The sequence below is a fragment of the Oryctolagus cuniculus genome, chromosome 1, assembly GCF_051225735.1.
Source record: "Oryctolagus cuniculus isolate XC-2025 breed Fujian yellow rabbit chromosome 1, ASM5122573v1, whole genome shotgun sequence".
NCBI lineage: Eukaryota > Metazoa > Chordata > Mammalia > Lagomorpha > Leporidae > Oryctolagus > Oryctolagus cuniculus.
This window is the reverse complement of record NC_142867.1, coordinates 129,365,591-129,388,643: the sequence shown is the minus strand read 5'-3', so window position 1 is coordinate 129,388,643 and position 23,053 is coordinate 129,365,591. Positions and strand designations below refer to the sequence as shown.

At 49.3% G+C, this 23,053-nt stretch overlaps 1 long non-coding RNA gene across 2 annotated transcripts; it reads right to left on the bottom strand.

The window, feature by feature from the left end:
* Positions 1–8,681: 8,681 nt before the first annotated feature.
* On the bottom strand, positions 8,682–16,869 carry LOC149128618 (uncharacterized). 2 transcript variants are annotated; one of them, XR_016222152.1, is made up of 4 exons: positions 16,394–16,869; positions 13,624–13,851; positions 12,781–12,958; positions 8,682–9,537 (listed from the first exon to the last, which is right to left on the bottom strand). It is a non-coding gene; the product is annotated as an uncharacterized LOC149128618 (long non-coding RNA). The 2 variants fall into 2 exon arrangements; XR_016222150.1 differs by having other exon boundaries at positions 8,682–9,519; positions 16,394–16,865.
* Between the last annotated feature and the right edge of the window lie 6,184 nt (positions 16,870–23,053).

Here is a 23,053-nt window from a genome sequence, read left to right as displayed (position 1 = left end):
GCAACCCCCAAGACAATTGCCAGCATGATTTCTGTGAACTGATGAGGTATTTCTGAAATTCTTATAGGAATACAAAGAACTGGAAATAACAAGATGATCCTGTAGAATACAAGCAAAATTACAAGAGATCCTGCCTCTCACAAAAGAGTCCCTGGGTTTAATTAATTCCAGATGTCTGTTCCTGAGTCCAGCTTCCTGCAAGTGCAGACCCTGGAGGTAACGGTGATGGCTGAGGTGAATGGGTTCCCATCACCCATGTGGGAGACTTGGGCTGAGTTCCTGGCTTCCAGTTTGCCCTTGGCCCAGCCCCAGTCATTGCATTTAGGGAATGAACCAGTAGATAAGCGCTCTCTCCAGCTCTCTGCGTCACAAAACATAACAAAATAAAAAAAAAAGATATAACCAGCCATCAAGCAATATTATAAAGCTAAATTAATTCAAACAATATACCATGGACTCAAGAATAAGCACACTAACCAATGGGATAAAATGCAATTAAAAATACAGACAAAGCCCAGGCTCATGAGATCACCTGTTGATGGCAATGACTGCCGTGAATGCGTACAAGATTGTGATGGAACAAGGACAGAAGCCCCAGCCATTTTAGGCTTCTTGTTGCCCCTGCCTTCTTTCAAGAGATCAGTTCCGTCTCACACCCTGTATCATTCCCCACCCCAACCCCTGCATTCTTCCCCAAACCGGAAGAACCAGCATGGAGAAGCTCATCTCCACCTACTGCTCCCCACCCCCACCCCAGCCCACCTAAGGTAGAAAAGGCCCAGCCTGCTGGGGTGGAGGGCTCTGCCACGTGTTCAGCCATGGGCATGATGGCAGTTGGTCAATCTCTGCGGATTTATTTTCTCTGAATAAATTTGGTCTGGCTGCGAGTTCATATTCTGTCCCCTCTCTGTACTGTGCCCTTTTCTTTTCTGTTTTTTATCATTATTATTATTATTTATTTGACAGGTAGAGTTATAGACAGTGAGAGAGAGACAGAGAGAAAGGTCTTCCTTCCGTTGGTTCATCCCCCAAATGACCGCTACAGCCAGAACTGCACCAATCCGAAGCCAGGAGCCAGGTGCTTCCTCCTGGTCTCCCATGCGGGTGCAGGGCCCAAGCACTTGGGCCATCCTCCACTGCCTTCCCGGGCCACAGCAGAGAGCTGGCCTGGAAGAGGGGCAACTGGGACAGAATCTGGCGCCCCGACCGGGACTAGAACCTGGTGTGCCGGCACCACAAGGTGGAGGATTAGCCTAGTGAGCCGCGGCGGCGGCCAGAGGAACTGAAATCTTTACAATGTCAATGGGCACAGGCACCTTAGTCCCCATCCTATGCAGTCCTAGGGGTGAAAGTTGAGAGGAATCCAAATCCCACTGGCTGGGTTTGGCCGGGACTAAAGTGACTTGGAGGGAGCACAGCCAACATCCAGGAGAACTATCAGCACGGCTGTTGTGCTCCATGTTTTCCTTTATCTCTTTAGGCCTTAGTTGCCTTCAGTAACCAGTGTCCAATACCTATTGAACTCCTGCTGTGTATCGGGTGCCTAACTGGAAAACTAATCGACGCCTTCATTCACAGAATTATGACGCAGAAACAAGAAGTCAGGTGTGCGCTGCTGTAGCAGAGGAGAGGCAGCAGCACAGCTCTGGGAGGACAGGCCGAACATGTCTGGGACTCCAACCTGGTGCTCTCTGATGTGCCAAGGAAGCAGGGGAGGCGACAGGGCCAGGCCGGCTGTCAGAGGCCGAGGCGTGCGCACGTCCTGGCTGACCTGCGTGACACTCCTGTGACTCCTGTGCCTTGCAATCAACTAGCCACTGGCTCAGGGAGAGCTTGTGTTGCAAGAGGAAGCTCAGAATGGAGCTGGTTTGAGGCCTGCACAGCAGATTAAAGCCGTGTCCTGCAGTGCCAGCATCCCGTATGGGCACTGGTTTGAGTCCTAGCTGCTCCACTTTCAATCCAACTCTGCTATGGCCTGGGAAAGCGGTAGAAGATGGCCCAAGTCCTTGGTCCTCTGCACCTGTGTAGGAGACCCAGAAGAAGCTCCTGGCTCCCGGCTTAGGATCAGCTCAGCTCCGGCTGTTCCGGCCATCTGGGGAGTGAAACAGTGGATGGAAGACTTCTCTCTCTCTGGCTCTACCTCTCCCTGTAACTCTGTATTTCAAAAAAAAAAAAAAAAAAAAAAAAGAATGGACTTGGTGCTGTCAGGGCATAGTTGTGGCAATCATGAAAATATCCATTTTCTCAGATTCACAAGGACCATACAAGATAAGCGACAAGAGGGCCTGCTGTACCCAAGATCTTTTGTTCTGGGAGTTTCCACACAGCCGCTTCAGCCACTGTGTCTTGAGACATGCATGGCAGGATCAAAACAAATAAATAAAAAGAAAACAAGAGTAAACACAAAACAAAACCAGGTCCCAAATCCTAACTCTTGAGGATTCTCACAAGAAGAACGTGGGCGGTGATGACAAACAGTGGTAGGGTGTGATGGTGAATTCCACAATTTCTTGGTTGGTTGTTCAATGGTTCAGAGAAAAAGCTGAGTGTCTGAGGCCTGTTGCATTGATTCTCAATGTCTTACGATGTGTGAAATTGTCTAGTCATGACAAAAGGATAAAGAATGCTCTGATTTCCCTGCCTGTAATCACAGCACACCGTGCATATTGAGAACCGCATAATCTGATAACAGCTGCCGCATGCCATTCCAGGGGTATTTCTTGCCTCAGTCTTTCTGCACTGCTTTTTATCCTATTTTTGCATAGTAGTTCTATGTTATTTTAAAAATTTATTTATTTATTTATTTGTAAGGCTGAGTTACAGAGAGAGAGAAACAGAGAAGGGGAGAGAGATTTTCCATCCTCTGATTCACTCCCCAGATGGCTGCAATGGCCAGGGCTGGGCCAGGTTGAAGTCAGGGACCTGGAACTCCTTCCAGGTCTCCCATATGAGTGGTAGGTAGGGGCCTACGTACTTGGGACACCTTTCACTGCCTTCCCAAACACATTAGCAGGGAGCTGGATTGGAAGTGGAGCAGCCTGGACTTGGGCCAGTGCCCGTGAAGGACGCCATCCTCCCAAAGAGCAGCTTCACTCCCTGTGCCATGAAGCCAGCTCCAGTACTTCTACAGTTCTTCACCCTTCTATCCTTTCCTTGTCTTCTTCCTCTGTCCCTTCCCCTCATCCTGCCTTCTCCTCCTCTCTACACTCACCCCCGGTCTCTCTGTTTTTTTCTCTCCCCCCTCCAGCCCCACCATCACTCTCCCCGTTCTTCTTCCCAGTGAGGCACCATTATCTCTCTATTGCTTCCCCAAGTTGCTCTTTGAAGTTTTAAATCTCATTTCTCCCATCCTCGGTTCCATCTTCTTTGCAAGTCTCACAGAGTGAGCCAAATGCGCAGTGACTCTCCTCTCTCTTGCTGAGAAGCCCAGCGAGGAGCAGAAGCCTCCCTGGTTTCTCCAGAAACCTCTCAGTGCTGCACATGGCAGCGGGGGGTTGACGGGCGCCGGGGAGGGGAGAGTGGGTTCCGTCTGAGAGTCTGCTGGAGGCAGAGCACAGGGCCTGGCGGACAGCGGCACCCTGAGCAACGCTGTGGCGGTTGTCAGAGCTGTGGATTCCACTGTGGTTTTGTTCCTGCTGAGAGACAGAAACAGTGAAACTTGGAGCAAGAGAAACACCTCACATTTGGAGAACAGCATAAACCTTAAAGCACTGAGCAGGGACTCGTGTGGAAAGATAAATGCTGGCTTTGGCTTCCAGCATCAGCCTTACCAATTATGCCTCAGGATTTCTGAATTCTGTTTTTAAAATTTATTTATTTATTTATTTATTTATTTATTTGAAAATCAGAGATACACACACACAGAGAGAGAGAGAGAGAGAGAATCTTCCACTTGCTGGTTCACTCCTCAGGTGACTACAATGGCCAGGGCTGGGCCAGGCTGAAGCCAGGAGCCAGGAGCTTCATCCGGGTCTCCCCAGGGCCCAAACAGTTGGGCCATCTCCCACTTCTTTCCCAGGCTATTAGCAGGAAGCAGGACTGGAAGTGCAGCAGCTGAGGCACAAATTGTCACCCGTATGGGATGCTGCGTCACAGGCAGAGGTTTCACCTGCTATGCCACAACGCCGGCTCCCTCTGTGTTCCTTTTTAACAGGTTAATTAATTAAATTGAGATACAGAGGGTGGGAGAGAACTTCCATCTGCTGGCTCAATCCTCAAATGTCCACAATGGCCAAAGCAGGGCCAGGGCCAGGGCCAGGGCCAGGGCCAGGGCCAGGGCTGAGCCTGCAGCTGGGAGCTGAGCGCACACTCAGTTCCCCAGGGACCCCGCTGCTTGAGAAAGCCCTGCTGCCTCCCAGGATCTGCATTACGGGGACGCTGGAGTTTGGAGCTGGTACTGGGTATTGAACTCAAGCACTCAGACAGGATGCAACTTAACTGCTAGGCAAAAGGCCCACTACTGGGATTTCTGTAGGTCTTAGCAGGAAAACGGTAATCCTGCCCTCCAAGCTTTGAGAAGTGGTGGTCTCTCCCCAGATTTGCACTGCAGACACGATGCACCATGGACATATAAAGTGAATGTCACTGCCTTTCCCCAAGGTTTCTGCTACCCAGGCTGCAAAGTGTCTATTATTCCTTGTTGGATCATCAGCAATTTCATGCCTTTAGATCAGTATGCGCCCGTGGCAAAGCGGATAGGACTGAGGAGTGAAAGGAGACCTGGCAAGGGTCAGGGAAGGGAAGGAGAAGGCAGGTCTCCCTCCTTAGCCTTGGAGGAGTGGGCGGGAGTGTATCTGCAGCCACGTCCCAGAGCTGGAGGCTGCCACCAGGCTTCCTGTTTCAAACTTTCCTAATTAGATCTCAAGAGAAAAAAGGAAAAAAAAAAACTGTATAGGAATTCCTAATTTTGCTGTGCCAAGCATATTCCTGTTTATCTAAGAAGTCACAGTGTAGGAAATTAGAAGGAATAATTCACAGACAATGTGAGTGGTGTGATGTGAGGTGGCAGGAAGTTGAGGAGGCAATAGGTTATTCCTCATGGGGACGGGCAGCAACAGGGAGGTCAGGAGAGAGACAGGGCGGGGTTTGGGGGCAGAGCAAAGACTAAGCTGCCTCTGGGATGCAGAGCAGTGGGGCCAGTCTTAGGGCTGTGAGCTGTGCACCTGACGGCGGTTAGGATGGCAAATCGTGGGTGGTGTGCATTTTACCAAACTGGGAAAAAATGCCTCCCCTAGGCTCCATGTGTGTTAATGGTGGGAGTGCCACACCCAGCCCGTTCTGGTCCCAAATTCCTCCACCCTCTGGGAGGAAGTCCCAATCAACAGCATCCTTGGGTACATAGTGAGTAGGCTGCCTACTGGTGTGAAGTAAACATTCTCGCCCCACCTGGCGTTTGGAGGCGTGGGAAAAGTGGGGCAAGCCACTGTGGAATCACGAGCTGCCAGGTAGTCGTCCACCCTGTCAGTGCTGGTCTCAGAGGGAAGGACGGTTTGTGAGTGGACGGGAAGATGCACCTCAGTCCTTGGGGATGCAGGTGACAGCTGGTCCAGCACACACTACCCTTGCATGGCCAACTTGCCAACCAGGTAGTAAGGATTGCTTTGAACACTTTCAGGAGTGTTCATGCCAGAGAGGAATAGAAGGCTGATAATGAGCAGAGCAGGAAGGGGCTACTGGAGGAATTAAAATAGGCGCAATAGAGAAAACAATATACCCATCTTAGCATGCAGGATTTACATATCCTACATGATTTTACCGTCAGGACCACCTTAAGAGGCACAGGCGACTTGACCACTACACTACAGGTGTCATAAAGAGGTGTGGTGTGGAGTGATTTCCATTGGTCTTGGTACTGATCACTCCGTTCCCTTCCCTGACTACTGTGCGATGGTGCCCTGATGTGATCCCAATGTACATCCTCCAATGTGCATCATCTACATAAACACAGCCCAGACACACACACACAGGCAGACACAGGCATGCAGACTGACACACACAAACACACAAGTATGCACACAGACACGAACCGACACATGCGGGCACCGAGAGATACGTAGAAAAACAGACATGGGGACACACAGATAAGCACATACACCCCACGTATACACACACAGAGAGATATATAGGTACACAGACATACACATACCCACACAGAGGTGTAAACCCACAGACACACACAACATACGCATACACGCCTCGTTAGAGTGCATAAGGGCGGCAAACTTACTTTAATGTTGGTGCAGAAACGATTCCATTAGGGAGATGCATGCTGAGGGAAGAATAAATCTGGAGTGAAATTAAAGACAAGCGCTCCGCAAGGTGCCTGCATGCCCTGTCTTTTCACCCAGAGAACACTTCTTCCTGTTCAAACTGCTGCCCGCGAAGGCTCTCCCACCTTGAGAAGAGTCGAGTCAGCGATGCGCAGGGTGAGGGTGCAGCTGTGTGCCGCTGCATGTGTCCCAGGACACCTACGTGGCATTAGTTGAATGGAGCAAATCCCACACCTGCCTCTCATGGCTAGAAGAGCAAAGATGTAAGAGCAGGGGCTGGTGCTGTGGCATAGCGGGTAAAGCCACTGTCTGCAGTGCCGGCATCCCATAAGGGTGCCGGTTCAAGTCCCGGCTGCTGCACTTCTGATCCAACTCTCTGCTATGACCTGGGAAAACAATGGAAGATCACTCAAGTCCTTGGACCCTGAACCTGTGTGGGAGACCTGGAAGAAGCTCCTGGCTCCTGACTTCCGGTTGGCCCAGCTCTGGCCGTTGCAGCCATTTGAGGAGTGAACCAGCAGATGGAAGATCTCTCTTTCTCTCTCTCTCTCTCTCTCTCTCTCTGCCTCTCTGTAACTCTGCCTTTCAAATAAATAAATAAATCTTTTAAAAAATGTAAGATACACAAGATATGTAGACCAAGGCTGGAGTGTGGAGTGCTGCCAAATTGTGAACTCTTATTATGTTATTTATGCTCCTCCAGCTCCTGAATGTCTGGTGGAAGAAGCCTGGGTCCTCATTTCTTAGTATTGTCCTCAGCTCTCCTGGAGCCGCACAGTGGGCAGGAATGCTACCATGGGTGCCACTCAGCCCTGAGATAGTGAGATAGACTCTACAAAGCTTGCAGGCTGGCCTGGGCCTGCCAGATGCTGCACTGGCCTCCTGCTGTTGACTTGAGCTTAGCAGGTACCTCCCCCAGGCTCAGGTGCACCAGGCCCTGCCTCATCTCAGAAAGCAAGGTGTTGCACCAGCAACACTGGAAGCTTCAGACAATTCTTGTGTCCCACACTCAGTCTCACCTGTGCCCAGGATGGGGGAAGGGACAAGGCAGGAACAGTCAACTGCAGGGAGGACAGGTGGGATGGGGTCAGCCCATGGGCGCTAGACTTACAGGGAAGAGGGAGGCACAGAGGACCTCCTAGTTGGCCCCGCCTTGGTGATGATGGGTCTGCTCACCTGGCCTCTGTGAAGGACAGTGCTCACGTGAAGATCATTACCAAAGTGGGAGCAGATGCAGAGACTTCAGTGAGGGCTCGGGTCCTGGAAGAACCCTGGTTCTTTGAGGCTCTGGCCCTCTTGCTGTGAGGCCCTAGCAATGATTTGGCTACTGTTGTCCCTTCCCTCTTCGGAAAGTGAGTTAGGGCTGCAGACGTGCTGAAGCTGGGTACTGAGGACAGGTGACATCAGGCAGAAGTGGGCACCTGTTCTGGGGTCTGAGCAGGCACTCCAGGGTCCTGATGCTGCCCTTTGACGAAGAGGTCCATAGGGGTACAGACCCCAAAGAAAGCCAAGAGCAATGACCCCAGAAGAGCATGGGGAGCACAGACCCTGATAGCCAGGGTGTCCCCGCACAGGCTGCGACATGCTCTGTGGCTAGGAGACCACAGGGTGCTCCTGACGTGGTCAGCCTGCAGAGCAGTGAGGTCAGAGCGCAAAGGCGAGCATGACAGTGAGCATGAGCCTCAGGCTCAGACACAGATGATAAACTCACAGCAGAACTCGGAGTGCAAGGTGCATCTAAATGTAGCCAGCACTGCCAGAGCTGCCTGTCTCCAAGGCACTGGGAAGAGAGAACCATGGCCTACAGGGCTGTGGCTGATTCTGCATAAGGGAAGCTGAGTCGAGGTGGTCTTTCCTGTTCTTCTTTCCCTCCCACAGCTCAAGGCTTTCCCAGAGCCATCCATTAGCAGAAAAACTGTGCCTCATTGAGTAGCTTCTTTCAGGGTCACGGAGCTAATGACTGAGCCAGGATTCAGGCCCCTGTCTCCTATCTCAGGATCCTGCACCCAGACAGAGTCTGCAAGGGAAACTCCTGCAGCCCCTCTGTATTTCTTCACTTCTGTGGTTCTGAAGGGGAGGGAGTATCTTGTCCTTCCCTCCCCTGGGGCATTAGGCAGTGTCTGTAAACATTTCTGTGGTCACAACTCTGCAGATGCTATGGCATCTGGTAGCCTGGTAGGCAGTGGCCAGGACCCTGCTGCACGCTCCACAGTGTTCACCACAACACCGCAGCCAGAATGCTAGTGGTGCTGAGCCCGGACATAGCTTTCCTGGAAGCAGCTTCCTCCTCTCAAAGTCCCAGCTGAGAAGCCTTCCTTGGCCCATCTCCCTTGCGTCCCCAAGGGCCCCTCTCCCCAAAGTCCTTTGGAGACCATTTGGAGCACGAGTCTCTTTTTATATTTGTTTATTTATTTGAAAGTCAGAGTTACACAGAGAGATAAAGAGAGGCAGTGAGAGGAAGAGAGAGAGAGAGAGATATCTTCCATCCGATTGTTCACTCCCCAGTTGACCGCAACAACCAGAGCTGCGCTGATCCAAAGCCAGGAGCCAGGAGCTTCTTCCAGGTTTCCCATGTGGGTGCAGGGGCCCAAGGACTTGGGCCATCTTCTACTGCTATCCCAGGCCACAGCAGAGAGCTGGATCGGAAAAGGAGCAGCCGGGACTAGAACCGGCGCCCATATGGGATGCTGGCGCTTCAGGCCAGGGTTTTAACCCACTGCGCCACAGCACTGGCCCCCTGAGCATGAGTCTTAACCACTGCCTGCCCAGGTCAGGAATTCGGGGAGCCCTGTGTTCCACACCTCCTTTCTTTGCCCCAGCAGTCAGCGTCCAAGGCCTCAGAACCCATCACCAACACATGGCATCTCATATCAACTGAGAGCGGCCCCAGGCTTCTCAGACCAGGCTGACAGGGGAGAGCAGAGCGGCCTGCGTCCAGAGCCTGGATTTCTCATTGCTGCCAAGGACCCTCTGATGTCACCAGGGCGTGACCCTCACTCCCTAGCCAGCAGGCTCCTTACACATTTTCTTCCCAAGACCAGGCATCCATCACTCCCACGGGACAGTTCAGCCTTGGCAAATGGATAAGGGATGATGGGCTTGGTTGAGTGACAGAAGACAATAGAGGGGCCGATGTCTGACAAAACTCTAACGACTCCTCTGATAGCAGGTCCACGAGAGCAGCGTCATCTTCCCACACGCAGAAAATTACCAGGCAAGGGCCAGAGGCTTTAGCAGAATTAATCACTACCTGGAAAACAATTTCACACTAGAATAAACAGAAGAGAGCGAGAATAATAAATGCATCACATTGTCCAGTTCTTAACCTGGGCCTTGATATATATTAAAAAACAAGTCAATTACTCTCAGTCCTGACAGAAACTCATCTTGTTTAGCAAAATAAGATAAAGAGGTCTGGGGATGGAGAGGCGGCTATCGGAGGGAAGACACCCCGCGATGATAAATATCGCGTGTCAAGCCGTCACTCAGCCGCAGGCTTCCAGCAACAGATGCCGCCAACTTGGTCACGTCTGAGGGAGCAGAGGAAAGAGGAGCCACGCAGAACATTAGAAGGGGAAAGGGAGTCAGCGGCTAGAGCTGTTATAAAATGTAGAAGCAAAACGTAAAAAATGTGCGGCTATTTTTCAGTACAGGCATGCCGTCTCTGCAGCGTGGCTGGGCACCTGCTTTCACGTTCTGTGCGGTGTGCTGGAGAGGCGCGTGGCTGTCTGTGTGGAATCGGGCCAGGAAGCAGGAGGAGGAACTATCTCCCTGCACAAAGCTGGGGTGTTTTTTCTTCACTGTCTGCTGGACGGATGGACTTTCTGCTCTGATGTTAAACCACTCACAGGCACTTGGAAGAAAACACTTCTGCTGTAAGGTGAATGCGCTTCCTACCTACTGTCCACAATGGAGAAGACAAGACACCATTCTGCTCTATGAGTCCAACACAGTTTCTGAGAGTGACAGCAGAGTATGCAGCATGGGAGATGGTGAGTTACATTCTGGGCACGGGACAATTCTTGTACTCAGCTAGTGTTTTTCTTTTCTAAGATGGTGGTTGAAACGATTCCTGTAGTATGGAGGATGCTTGAGGACTGCTGAAGACGCCCTTACACATCCCAGAGCCTGGAACTTACTCCTCTCAACACATGACCCCTGGCTGTTTGCTTCCAGCATCCTGGATGAGGGTGGACGGGGTATGAAGTCACCATCTGCCCATCCGCCAGAGGCTGGAAGGGCAGCCGTTGACACAAACGCAAGGCGTCTCACAAGCTTCACGCACACCCTCATGCTGAGTCCACATGTGCAAGTTACAGTGAGTGTGTACATCACGGTCTATCCAAAGCAAAAGTGCCTACGCAGCCAAGTCATTTCTTTGTTAAACGATGCACTGAGTTCTGTAGAAGCTAACTTGCTTCTCCTGTTCCCACCATGTGTCAGCACCACACAGCACCTTGCCACAGTAGGCACATTACCAGGAGCTGGGCATTTGTTACAGCAGTTGACACTTGGTGGTGCTGGTGCTGTGACTTAGTAGGTTAAGCCTCCGCCTGAGGCGTTGGTATCCCATACAGACGCCGGTTCTAGTCCCAGTGCTCCTATTTCAATCTACCTCCCTGCTAATGGCGTTGCAAAGCAGTGGAGGATGGCCCAAGTGCTTGGGTCCCTGGAACCTACATGGGAGACCTGGAAGAAGCTCCTGGCTCCTGGCTTTGGATTGGCCCAGCTCCGGCCATTGAATTCATCTGGGGAGTGAACCAGCAGATGGAAGACTTCTCTCTCTCTCTCTCTCTCTCTCTGTGTGTGTGTGTGTGTGTGTGTCTTTCTCTCCCTATGTAACTCTGCCTCTAAGATAAATAATAAATCTTTTTTTCTTAAAAGATGACACTTTGGATGTCCGCATCTCATGTCAACGTGCCTACATTCAAGTCTCAGCTATATTTCTAATCCCAGCTTCCTGCTAATGCACACCCTGAGAGGTAGCAGCAATGGCTCAAGCAGCTGGGTCTCTGGCATTGTTGTAAAACACCCAAAAACCATTTGGAGAAATTGCTATAGGACCCTCAAAACTGGATCTACTTCCCTGATATGACATTAGAGTCTGGAAGAAAATAGAAGTTTATCTGCCATGTGCAGAGTATGGAGTCAGGTGGCTGCTGGCCAATTCCTGGACTCCCTGATGGAGTAAAGGCAGTGAGTTTATGGTTCAAAGTGGGGGCTGAGCAGTACGTGATCAGCTTGTGTGGGGACCTCTGATTGGTCGCCAGTGGAACTGGCCTTCCTTGGTTTGGTCCTTGGTTTGGACAGTGGTTGGGGCCACAGTGTTTCTTTTGAAATGGCAAAGGGAGGCTCCAGTCTGTCTGTGTTTTGGATCACATTGGGTACTACTTGTGTGAGCAGGGCCTGTGAGTCCCTGCAAAGCTCTCATATTAGAGGCTAGCATTGAGATGCTGCCTAGCGGGGCAATCTGAATCTTTGTGATTCAGGGTCTTGGCTCTGGCTGTGCCCATGTGTTCTCTCCTTAACTGAATGAGTGACTCTTTACAGAGGAATTGCAAGTTGAAGGAGCGTTACCGGAGCCTGGTAAAGTCTTCATCAAAGGCATTAGGAGTGAGCTTCACTGCCCACATGGGCGACCTGGATGGAGCTCCCGGCTCCTTACTTCTGGCTGGTCCAGCCCTGGCTATCACCAGCAACTGGGGAGTGAATCAGTAGAGAGCAGTTCACCTCCTGCCTCTCTGTCCCTCCGCCTTTGAAATAAACAAAATGTAAACAGTCTTACTCTTTGCAAGAGAAGTCATCTCTTTTCTTTGCCCTGGCTCCCCTTCTCCATGCCTCTAGCTCTTCCCTTGCCCCAGAAATGACAAGCACAGCCAGGAAGAACGGAACACAGCCAAAGTTCAGCTGCAGGTTCCGGACCATGGGCAGGTGTCCATTAGGAACTGGACTTCCTACAGGAAGTGGATTTAAGCTCTCACCAAGCCTGAGAAGAAACCATTACCCTCCCAGGAAGAGGATGAACATGGACAAGGTGAGGATTGGCTGGGGCTTGCAGGGTGGGAGGTACCCTGTCTGCTGGAAGCGTGTGTGCAATCCAGAGCTGAGCGAAAAGCCAGACACCACCGAGGAGAACTCAGCAAAGAAACTCAAGGTCAAGGATCTTGCTGAATGAAGGATCAGCTGCACTATTTTCAATTTCTCAAAACATCTTGATAAATGTTCTGAAAACCTCATTAGCCTTACACATCATGAGTCTTCAGCTATGGCGATATAAAGAGTCCTCTAGATGGGAACCTGTCCCGCCAGCCTAAGAAACCTCAGATCAGAATGGCTAAGGAAGCTGCTAAATAGACAGTTTAGCCCAGCCCCAGCAGGTGCAGGCTCCCAGGAACTGAGAATCATTCAGAGATAGGCACTGCCGGTAGAGTCTGCCCCTTGCTTAGGTCAAGTGTGCAGCATCCTGCAGGGTAGGTAGAGGGAGTCAGGAAATATCTTTTTTCCCAAATACCTTATTTTCCAGCCTGTAACATGTCTGCAATTCCTCATCAGAATTCCTGGTTTGGTGTCATAACTTCCCTCCCCAAGTGTCCGCCAGATAATTCAGAAGCCACGCTGTGACTTTTGAACTTGTCCTGTGAATTAACGCATTCATTTCTCCACGATAGGAGCAAGCTCAGAGCAGGGTCCTGCAGGAATGGAACATAGGAGAAGTGTCATTTTCTGCGGGGAGAGAACAGTAAGGGATACGACCTAGAAATCCAGGCCCTGCCAAGGGAAAGTCCCCAGGTAGCCAGGACATTGCGAAAGCACCAAAGACAGAGGCAGAAAAAAGAAAGGACTGTGAGGGCTCCAAGGGCCTCAGCCTGACTCCAGCCCCGTCTCGCTCTCTGCTCACAGGTGCTCACGGATGACACCTCAGTGCCTTGGCCAGGAGGACCAACCTGAATACAGTCCACGTTCTCCCCCCCCGGGGTATTTCAGGAACACCCTTCCTCCAGCATCAGGTTGAAGGCCTTGTCTGCATCTCAGTTAGCTGGTCCTGTAGCCCGGGGCAGGCTTCCCAGGGCTACTGAAAAGTCTGTTGAGAGGCACGCATCTGGCCTAGCAGTGAGGTTGCTGGCTGGGACACCTGCCTCCCACAATGCAGAACTTGGGCACAAATCCCAATATGCTCCTGATTCCATTTCCTGCTAATGCAGACCCTGGAAGGCAGGAGTGACAGCTAATTCTCTCTTTCTATCTGTCTTTCCATCTGTCCATGTGTCTCCTTCTGACTACATTGCAAATAAATAAAAATAAACATTGTAAAATAATGTCTGTTGTGTAAAGAGGAGCAAACACGAATCATCACCTAATGAATGCTGGGTCTGTGAAGACATGGAGCGCAAGCGCTGGTAATGAGTCTGGGAGCGGTGCATCTAGGCTCTCCTGTTGTGGATTTGGAACACCACGTTTGCACAAGCAGTGTGGAGAAGGTCTGTGAGCACTGCTGGAGTATAGGAAAGAGCCAGAGGGAATGGGTTCCTTGCTCTCTGTGGAGTTCTTGCCATGAAATGATGTCCCCTTCTGTCCACCTTTCCTGCAAGGAGAGAAAAGCAGTGAGGAATAAGACCTAGAAACCCAGCCCTGCAAAAGCAAAAGTCCCAAGGTACCCAGGACATTGTGAAAGTGCCAAAAAAGTGGAAGAAAGAAGAAAATGTTGATTGGGATCTGTCCAGTGCAGCTGTGGCCACCCTCCAAAGTGGGCATGTCACAAATGCACACAACAGGCCTCAGAGATGGGATGGCTCAGTCAAGAGAGAGAACAAGTGTAGGAGGCCCAACCAGGGCTCTTTGTCAGTGCTGTTCAGCTGCCAGTAGAGCTGCCCTCTTTCAGACCAAGGACCCCACACTCCTGCAGAACCCTGACCTCACCCCCACCTCACCTGTGCCTCTGTATCCCAAAGTCCATCCCTCGCTGAATTCCAGAGCTGGCCTCTTTACCTGCCCGCAGCTCTGCCTCTGCTGAGACAGCCTCGTCTGCCTGCTCCATCTGCCTTTACACTCCCAAGAGCAGAAGAGCCCATTCATCACTTTAATGGGATCCACAGATTCAGATATTGGAGGCCTCTAATTTATTGGTGCTCTAGGATGAGAGACCCAAGAAATCATTACTGACTGGTCTTGTGAGGCCTTTCAGTACAACCCCCCGAGACAGCCTCAGCTACATCATCTCACTGGGGTGAAGCTGCCCCTCCTCCCTGCTTCTCCCCTTCTCCATCCCCCGTGGGAGGCTCCCTCTGCGCTGCGCCCATTAAGACATTGCTCCCTACTTCTCATCTTGGCACAGGGTCTGTGATGCAGTGTGTGGCCTGTCTCCTGCAGGGGGTCACAGGAGGTGCACAGCCCTCACCACCATCTCCCTAGCCCTCTGCACCTGAGCCTTCCCTGCCCCACCACCCACAGGTGGGTGCTGCTGTACCACTTGATGAAGCCCTCACTCCCAGCTGTTGACAGCACTGGCCGTCAACCGAGGTGAGCAGGACGTCTTCTGAAGTTGCTGTGTAGGAGGGGACAATTCTCATAGTCCCGGTGGCCCAGACATGGCACTGAGTTAGACCATACCAGTTAGTTCTCATGCCCCAGGCTGGGGCAGGCATCTCTGTGGGCAGGGCAGGAGCAAGGCAGGGTGGCAGCAGGACCCGAGGGACTTGTTTTTGGATTGTCATCACCAGAAGAGTGTCCTGACTCAGAACTTCAGCTGTGTGGGGGAAAATGTGCTAGAGGCAGGAGTCCTTGTCACGGCTATGCCACACAGACAGCACCCACCATGCCTCCCTGCCTCACCAGCCGTTGCAAATCACAGAGTCTCTCTGAGCCTCTTTCCTCCACGGAGATGCCCCCACCTACCTGGTCACTATACAGAGCGATCTTGAGAGTTGGATTCAACATGCTAAACATTAAGGGGAATGAGCTGCCGTCTGAATGCCACTGGGATCTGCCCTACTGGTGGGGACAGCAAGGTCCCAGGAAGAGTCACCCTGATGCTCCATGTTTGCTGACTGCACAGCCCCCCCCCCCCCACAGCCCTGGAAGGACTATCCCTAAGGACCAGCCAATCCCGCCATGGTGTCCTGGGGACCTCCATTCCTCAGAGGCCAATTCAGCTGAGGTGAGGGCACTGGTGGGCAGCACCAGGCGAGGGTGTCCTGCTGCTGTGCTCACCACTGTGTCACCCCAGGGGCTTGGGGCCTCGTGTGGTTCAGCTTGAGGTGGAACACCTCCCAGGTCTCCCAGGTGGCAGTGGAGGGAAACAGAGCTGGGCTGGGCAGCAGGACCCAAGGCCCGACGTCCCACTGCTGGGCTCCGTGGAGACTCCCCTTGAGTCCGGTAGCAGAGCCCCAGGGCCTGCCCTGACCCTGTAACTTCCCCAGAGAGGCCTTCTTCTGTCAGAAGTCAGCGTCCCATCTACCCCAGGAGGCCTGGTAGGGTATTCAGGGTCCATCAGATCCAGGCCTCCGATGGTGAATTTCTGTGTCACCTTGACTGGACTGTAGGTGCCCGGTTGTTTAGTCCAAGGCTTTTGTCACTGAGTGTGTGGGTTGTTTCTGAAAGAAAGAAGCTGATTGACGTCCACAGTGAGATGTGTTTGCAAACCTGACGAGAACAAGAGGCTGACTTGCAGGCTCTGCCTGCCAGGCTCGCACTCCAGGATGGTGGGGTGACGCGTTCTTCAGCAAGAAGCACCAGAGACGAGTCTCAGTGAACATGTCTACTAATGACCAAGCATAAGCTTTTAAGGGGCAGCCAGAGAGGACACAGCTAGTTCAGGACAACACTAATTCTGCAGGATAAAGCTGATAGCGGTGCCGCTAGGCTTCTCCCATCAGTTTGAAGGTCTTGTAGCCTAGTAGCCTCCCAGGTGGTCCTAATGGGCCTGGGCCACACCTGGGGGCTATTTACCTGATTGGCAATTAGAAAGCCCTTCAACAGAAGGCAGGGAAGGGCCAAATGTGCCTGGGGCTCCTGCTGCCTGCCGACAGGCAGTCAGGTTAACCTTCTGCATGGGCTAGGCAGGAGTCTCCCAGCCAGGCACAGGACCACCACACAGACTCTCTTGAGTGAAAGGGAACTCTTCCTACCTGCCAGCCTCCACACTTGGACATCGGCTATCCTGTCCTGGGACTCAGACTTCAGTGTTCTTACTTAGCTCCCAGTCTCTTGGGTTGAAATGCGATGGCGGCCATGTGTTGGACTGCGACCTCCTGCAAAGTGTGTGGCAGGTGCTTCCTGCTCTGGTGCTCAGTCCTCGTGGCTGCTCTGCAGAATCACCATCTGGTGTCACAGTTACTGTGAGACAGTTCAGACCCTGCTAAGCCCCAGGTTTTCACGTGTATTCCGGGACCCCACAGTGTTAGGAAACTGGCGCAGTTGTGGCCAGGTGGCCGCATGGCCCAGCTACCTGAGCCAGGCTCCACCCCCTCCTAATGGGATTGGCTGCTCCTGCTTCCCTGACCGCCCTCAGGCAAAGTTTTAAAAGGGCCTGTTCCTGCACACGTGCTCTCTCTTGGCCCTTCTCTCCTGCTCTCTCTGGGTTCCTCTCCAGCCTCCTCCTCTGGTCTCTTGGCTCTTGGTTTTTCCCTTCTGCTCTCTGCTCTTTCTTCTCTCCTTGCTAGCTCCTCTCCTCTCTGTTTCTCTCTCTTATACTCTCTTTCTCTCCTTTTTCCTTCGCCGCCCCTTCACTCTGGTCTGTAGGGTGTTCCCCAATAAACCCTTTCCCTTACTCCGGTGTCCAGTGTGCTTTGCAACGGCTAACATTAAGCTATAACACACAGGATATGCTGCCTCTTCCACAGGGATGGCTTGACCATGCCCGACCCCTGGTCTTCCTCTGTCAAGGGCTGTGAGCACCCAGTTTCTCTGAGAAGTTTTAGATGCCTCTTATTAGAAATGCGCAGTGGACAGAGGAGGGCTCACTCAGCCTGCTGTAACAAAAGAACTCTGATTATTCTTTTAACAGATGTGCTTTTTTGTAATTTTTATTTTTTTTTTTTTACTTCTGTCCATTTTGGGAGCCAGGCATTTAAGGGGAGATGTGGAAAACAATCACGCTTATCTGGGAAAGAGTAAGATCAGAAGGGAACTGCAAACACCTTGCCCTTTCACCTGCAGCTGATTCCAACACCGAGATCCTTCAGCACTAGGAAAACCAGCCCGATGCACAACAGTACCAGCAAACCCTGGAGAAGGGGAGAAGCTGATGGCCAGAGGTGCCGCAGTCACTCAGCGTAAGATTCAAGTGTCTTGCTTCTTTCTTTCTTTTAGATTTATTTATTTGAAAGGCAGAGCAACATAGAGAGAAGAAGATACAGCATTTTAAAAAACATAGTATTATGATTTAAAAAAAACTGTTATAAAATTAAGTGCCAAAGAAAAATTCAGCATGATGAGGACATTTATCAAAAACCACAGCTAACATCGTAACCAATATTGAAATCATTAAAGCCTTCTTAGATCAGGAACAAGACAAGGATTTTTTTTTTTTTTTTTGACAGGCAGAGTGGACAGTGAGAGAGAGAGACAGAGATCCTTTCGCCGTTGGTTCACCCTCCAATGGCCGCCGCGGCTGGCGCACAGCGCTGATCCGAAGCCAGGAGCCGGGTACTTATCCTGGTCTCCCATGGGGTGCAGGGCCCAAGCACTTGGGCCATCCTCCACTGCACTCCCTGGCCACAGCAGAGAGCTGGCCTGGAAAAGGGGCAACCGGGACAGAATCTGGTGCCCCGACCGGGACTAGAACCCAGTGTGCCGGCGCCGCAAGGTGGAGGATTAGCCTAGTGAGCCGCGGCGCCGGCCATGACAAGGATTTCTACTTTCACTTCTGCTTTTTTTTTTTTTTTAAAGATTTATTTTACTTCATTTGAAAGATAGAGTTACAGAGAGAGGTAGAGTCAGAGAGAATGGTCTTCCATCCGCTGGTTCACTCCCCATTTGGCCGCAACTGCCAGAGCTGTGCCAATCCGGAGCCAAGAGCCAGGAGCTTCTTCTGGGTCTCTCACGTGGGTGGAGGGGCCCAAGGACTTAGGCCATCTTCCACTGCTATCCCAGGCCATAGCAGAGAGCTGGATCGGAAGTGGAGCAGCTGGGACTCAAACCGGCACCCATATGGGATGTTGGCGCTTCAGGTCAGGGCTTTCACCTGCTGCGCCTTAGTGCCAGCCCCGTGTTTTCAATATTATACTGGAACTTGTAGCCAGAGCTATTAGGCAGAAAAAGAAATGTAAGTCATGCAAATTGCATAAGAATTTGTAAGACTACCTCTATTCACAGATGACATTTTCCCACATATGACTCATACCAGGAATCCACAAAGACAAATAATAGAACTAATACTTGAACTCATTAGAGTTCCAGGGCAAAAGACCATTCACTAGAAACCAGCAGAGAGGCAGGATCTCAAGTGTGTGTCCAGCACTTAGCTTACGCTAGGCTAACAAAGCCGACTATGGTAGTCACACAAGACAATGACTGGAGGATGTAGAGAATGAGGCCTGGAAAGTCACTAAAGAAGCAAAAAGCAAAACAAAAAAAACAGATAGCAGTAACAAAGTCTGAGGACAAAAGTTGCCATGTTATATGATTTCAAATGTACATAAAATGCAAGACACACCAGAAAGACACAGGAAAACATGACCTACAAACAGGAGAAATATGAGTCAGTAGAAACAGTCCCAAAGGAGGCCAAGATTTTGGATCTAATGCACAAAAACTTTAATAAATTAACTACTATAAATATGTTCAAAAACTAAAGGAAAACAACAAACCTTGGGGAAGGAGTTTGCCTGATTTCCAGAGCTGTAACATTAAATTATGAAAATATACAATTTTCAAAAACAACAAAATTATGAAATATGTAAAAAAATTACAAGAGATTGGCCCACATGTAGGGAAAAAAGTAGACAGAAAATATTATTGCAGAAGCATAGACATTGGACTTATTATAGAAAGATATCAGATATTTTGAATATTCAAAAGAAAGAGTGTCATAAAAAACTAAAGGAAAATGTGAGACCAATACCTTACTAAATACAGAATATTGAGTAAATTTAATTTATAGATAAAAATCTGGAGTTGAGAAGTATAACAATTAAAAAAATCACTGGAGTGTCTCAACAGCTGATGTATCCAGGCATTAGAAACAATGAAGATAGATCAAGTGAGTGTCAACATGAAGTAAATTATGTATCCATAGTAAAAATATGAAGACATATGAAGTGCGATTATTTAATATTAAAACCAAAGAAGAAGGGCCAGCACTGTGGCACAGTAGGCTAAGCATCGACCTGCAGCCAGCATCCATATGGGCACTGGTTTGGGTCCTGGCTGCTCCTCTTCCAATCCAGCTCTCTGCCTATGGCCTGGGAAAGCAGTGGAATATGGCCCAAGTGCTTGTGCCCTTGCACCTGCGTGGGAGACCTGAAAGAAGGTCCCGGTTTATGGTTGCTGATCAGCCCAGCACTGGCCTTTGCAGCCATTTGAGGAGTGAGCCAGAAAGACCTTTGTCTCTGTCTCTCCATCCCTGTAACTCTGTCTCTCAAATGAATAAATAAAAAATTTTAAAAAGGATTAAAAAATCAATATCTGTGTTTTCAGGAAAATAATCCTTTATAAAATAGAAATTTGTTTCTAGACAAAGTGCTATACAAGTAATGCTAGAGTCTTTCAGGCTTAAATAAAAAGCCAGTATATAGTATAGGTACACATAAACAAGTACAGAATTCACTTACTTATTGGAAGAAATAAAGAGCACTGGGAAAGGTAACTATGTAGGTAAAGAGAGAAAATGAGTAATATTGTCAGTAATGCTTTTTTCTCTTATATTAAAGAAATCATCACAAAGCAGTGATAATAAATAATAGTTGACGTGTATATAATTCACAAAATGTAATTTGTATGGAAAAACAAAGCAAAACTTTACATAGTACTGATATTAAATATTTATCGATAATACAAGATTGTATTAAGTTGTGATATTGATTGTAATAGACAGGAAAGACACCAAGAAAAATAACTTAAAAAACTAAACAGATAGAGGATTCCAAGATGGCGAATTAGGGAGCAGTACGCTATGCTGGGCTAAGGATAAACAGTGAAGAGGAAAGTGTAGAAAGTGCATTCTCAGAGGAGAATTGGAGAGAAAACCCACACTGGGAGACCGATGGGAGGAGGAGAAATCACGTGCATCTGTGTGGAGGGAGCAGACTAGCAGCAGGAGCGGGGGTGCAGCTGCAGCAGCCGAGAGTCACAGCCGGCAGCAATTGGGAGATGGAGGCACGACCAGACTGCAGCCCCCACGGTGACGGAGCTGGAGGGAGAATGTGCTGTGCCTGTGGACTGGAGCCCTGGGGGCTGGCGGTTGCTCCCTGATCAAGTGTAAGTGGAAGGGGAGTTTATTTCTCCCCAATGACCCCAAAACTGCCTGTGGCCTGCTGAGAGAGGACGGGCACCATTCTGGGTTCCGGCAGAAGCTGTGGAAGCCTTTGTGCACATGCACAGCCCCTGGCTGAGATGGGACACCAGTGCGGTGGTGGGCAGGCAGCAGTGTTCAGCCAGTGGCTCTTGTGTCCATGTGTGATCCAGAGATTCTAGCAGAGGGAAGGGTCTGCAGTCCCCACTGACTTGAGCCTGGCTGGGAGGTGGCTGGGCAGCCACATGAGATGGTGCTGCACGCAGAGCCTCCCAGGAACAAGATGCGTAGGCAGAGCTGTCTCGGGAACACCTGCCCTTCTGTTGACTGGACAGGCTGGCAGGGTGGAGAGAAACCTCTAGACACAGCGATGGTGGGAGCCTGTGTGCTGAGACTGTGGGGATTCAATATTTACATGAGAAGGTGCAGGGTGTAGCTGAGTATTGAGATCGACCACACCCAACTTGGGTGTCACCTTGGATATTCACTGCACCCTTGAGCCTGACCATAGCTCCCTGACCATAGCCAGCACACACCTCTTGGCATTTACTGAAAGTGCAGACATTTCACTAAGTCACAGAGGCACAGCTCAAAGGTAAAAGTCATAAAAAGAAAAAAAAAACAAAAACAAAAACAAAATTCAACTCCACAAATGCCTAAAAACAAATGCAGAAATTCAAGAAATAAGTATAAGGAAGACACCCCTCCAAAAGGAGCACAACATTTCAATATTAGAATGCAAAGATGAAGAGATTGAGGAAATGCCAGAAATGAAATTCAAAAATTAATTGTAGGATTACTCAAAAGCACTCAGAAGCAAATCCACAAACTAAAGAAACAATACATGATATGAATAAAAATTTTTCTCATAAAATTAAGATTTTAAAGAGAAATCAAAATGAAGTATTAAAAATGAAGAATTCAACAAATCAAAAAATGCGGTGGAAACAGCAGACTTGATGAGGAAGAAGAATGAATACCTGAACTAAAAGACAAATCTTTGGAAATCTTAGACAAACAAACAAAAAGCTTCAAAAACAAACAAGAAAACAGGAAACTTAAAAACAGTGTTGGAGATCTCTGGAATACCATCAAATGACTCAACATGTGGGTCTTAGGAATGCCTGAAGGTGTGGAAAGAGAGAATGGAATAGAAGGCTTATTTAGTAAAATAATTACAGAAAACTTCCCCAATTTGGAGAAAGAAAGGGATATCCAAGTACAGGAAGCACATAGAACTAATAGACATGACCAGAAGATGTCTCCAACTTGACACGTAGTCAAACTTTCCATGGTAAAACATAAAGAAAAGATTCTAAAATGTGCACGAGAAAACTACTAGATTACTTTCAGAAGGTCTCCAATTAGACTCACAGCTGACTTCTCCTCAAAAACCCTAATTAAAACTCATTAAAGGAGCCAGCACAGTGTCGCAGTGGGTTAAAACCCTGTCCTACATTGCCGGCATCCAATATGGGCGCTGGTTTGAGTCTCAGCTGCTCCACTTCTGATCCAGCTCTCTGCTGTGGCCTGGGAAAGCAGTGGAAGATGGCCCAAGTCCTTGGACCCCTGCATCATGTGGGAGACCTGGAAGAAGCTCCTGGCTCCTGGCTTCGGATCCACCTAGCTCTGGCCATTGCAGCCAAATGGGGAGTGAACCTGGGATGGAAGACCTCTCTCTCTCTGCCTCTGCCTCTCTGTAACTCTGCCTTTCAAATAAATAAATAAATCTTGAAATAAAAGAATGAAAGAGGAGTGACATCACCAAAAATGGTGGAGTAAGGAACAAGGAATTCCCCATACAATTCTAGCAAATCAAATCCAACATTACATAAAAAGGGATTAAATACAATGACCACGTGAAATTTGTACCAGGAATGTAGGGTTGGTTAAACATACAGATTCTAGTACAATATATCAGTACAATGAGAGAAAGAACCTATAACATAATCGTAATAGATGCACAAAAACTATTTGGGAAAAACAGCATCCTTTCATGATGAAAACTCTAAAAACAAAAATAGACACAGAAGGGAACACTCTGAACCTAACAGAAGGGATGTATGAAAAACATTTGGTTGATATTGTATTAATTTATCTAATATTAAGAACAGGCAAAGATGCAAATTCTATCACTTGTCCTCAACACTGGCCTGAAGTTTTGAGCTCTGGAAGGCAGGCAACAAATAAATGAATAACAAATATCTATATTGTGAAGGAGGAGTCAAATTGTTTATCCTGCAAATGACACAACCTTATAGATAGATAGAAAATCCTATCAGAGAAAAAAACATCAGAGCTAATGATGAATCCAGCACAATTTAAAGTTACAAAC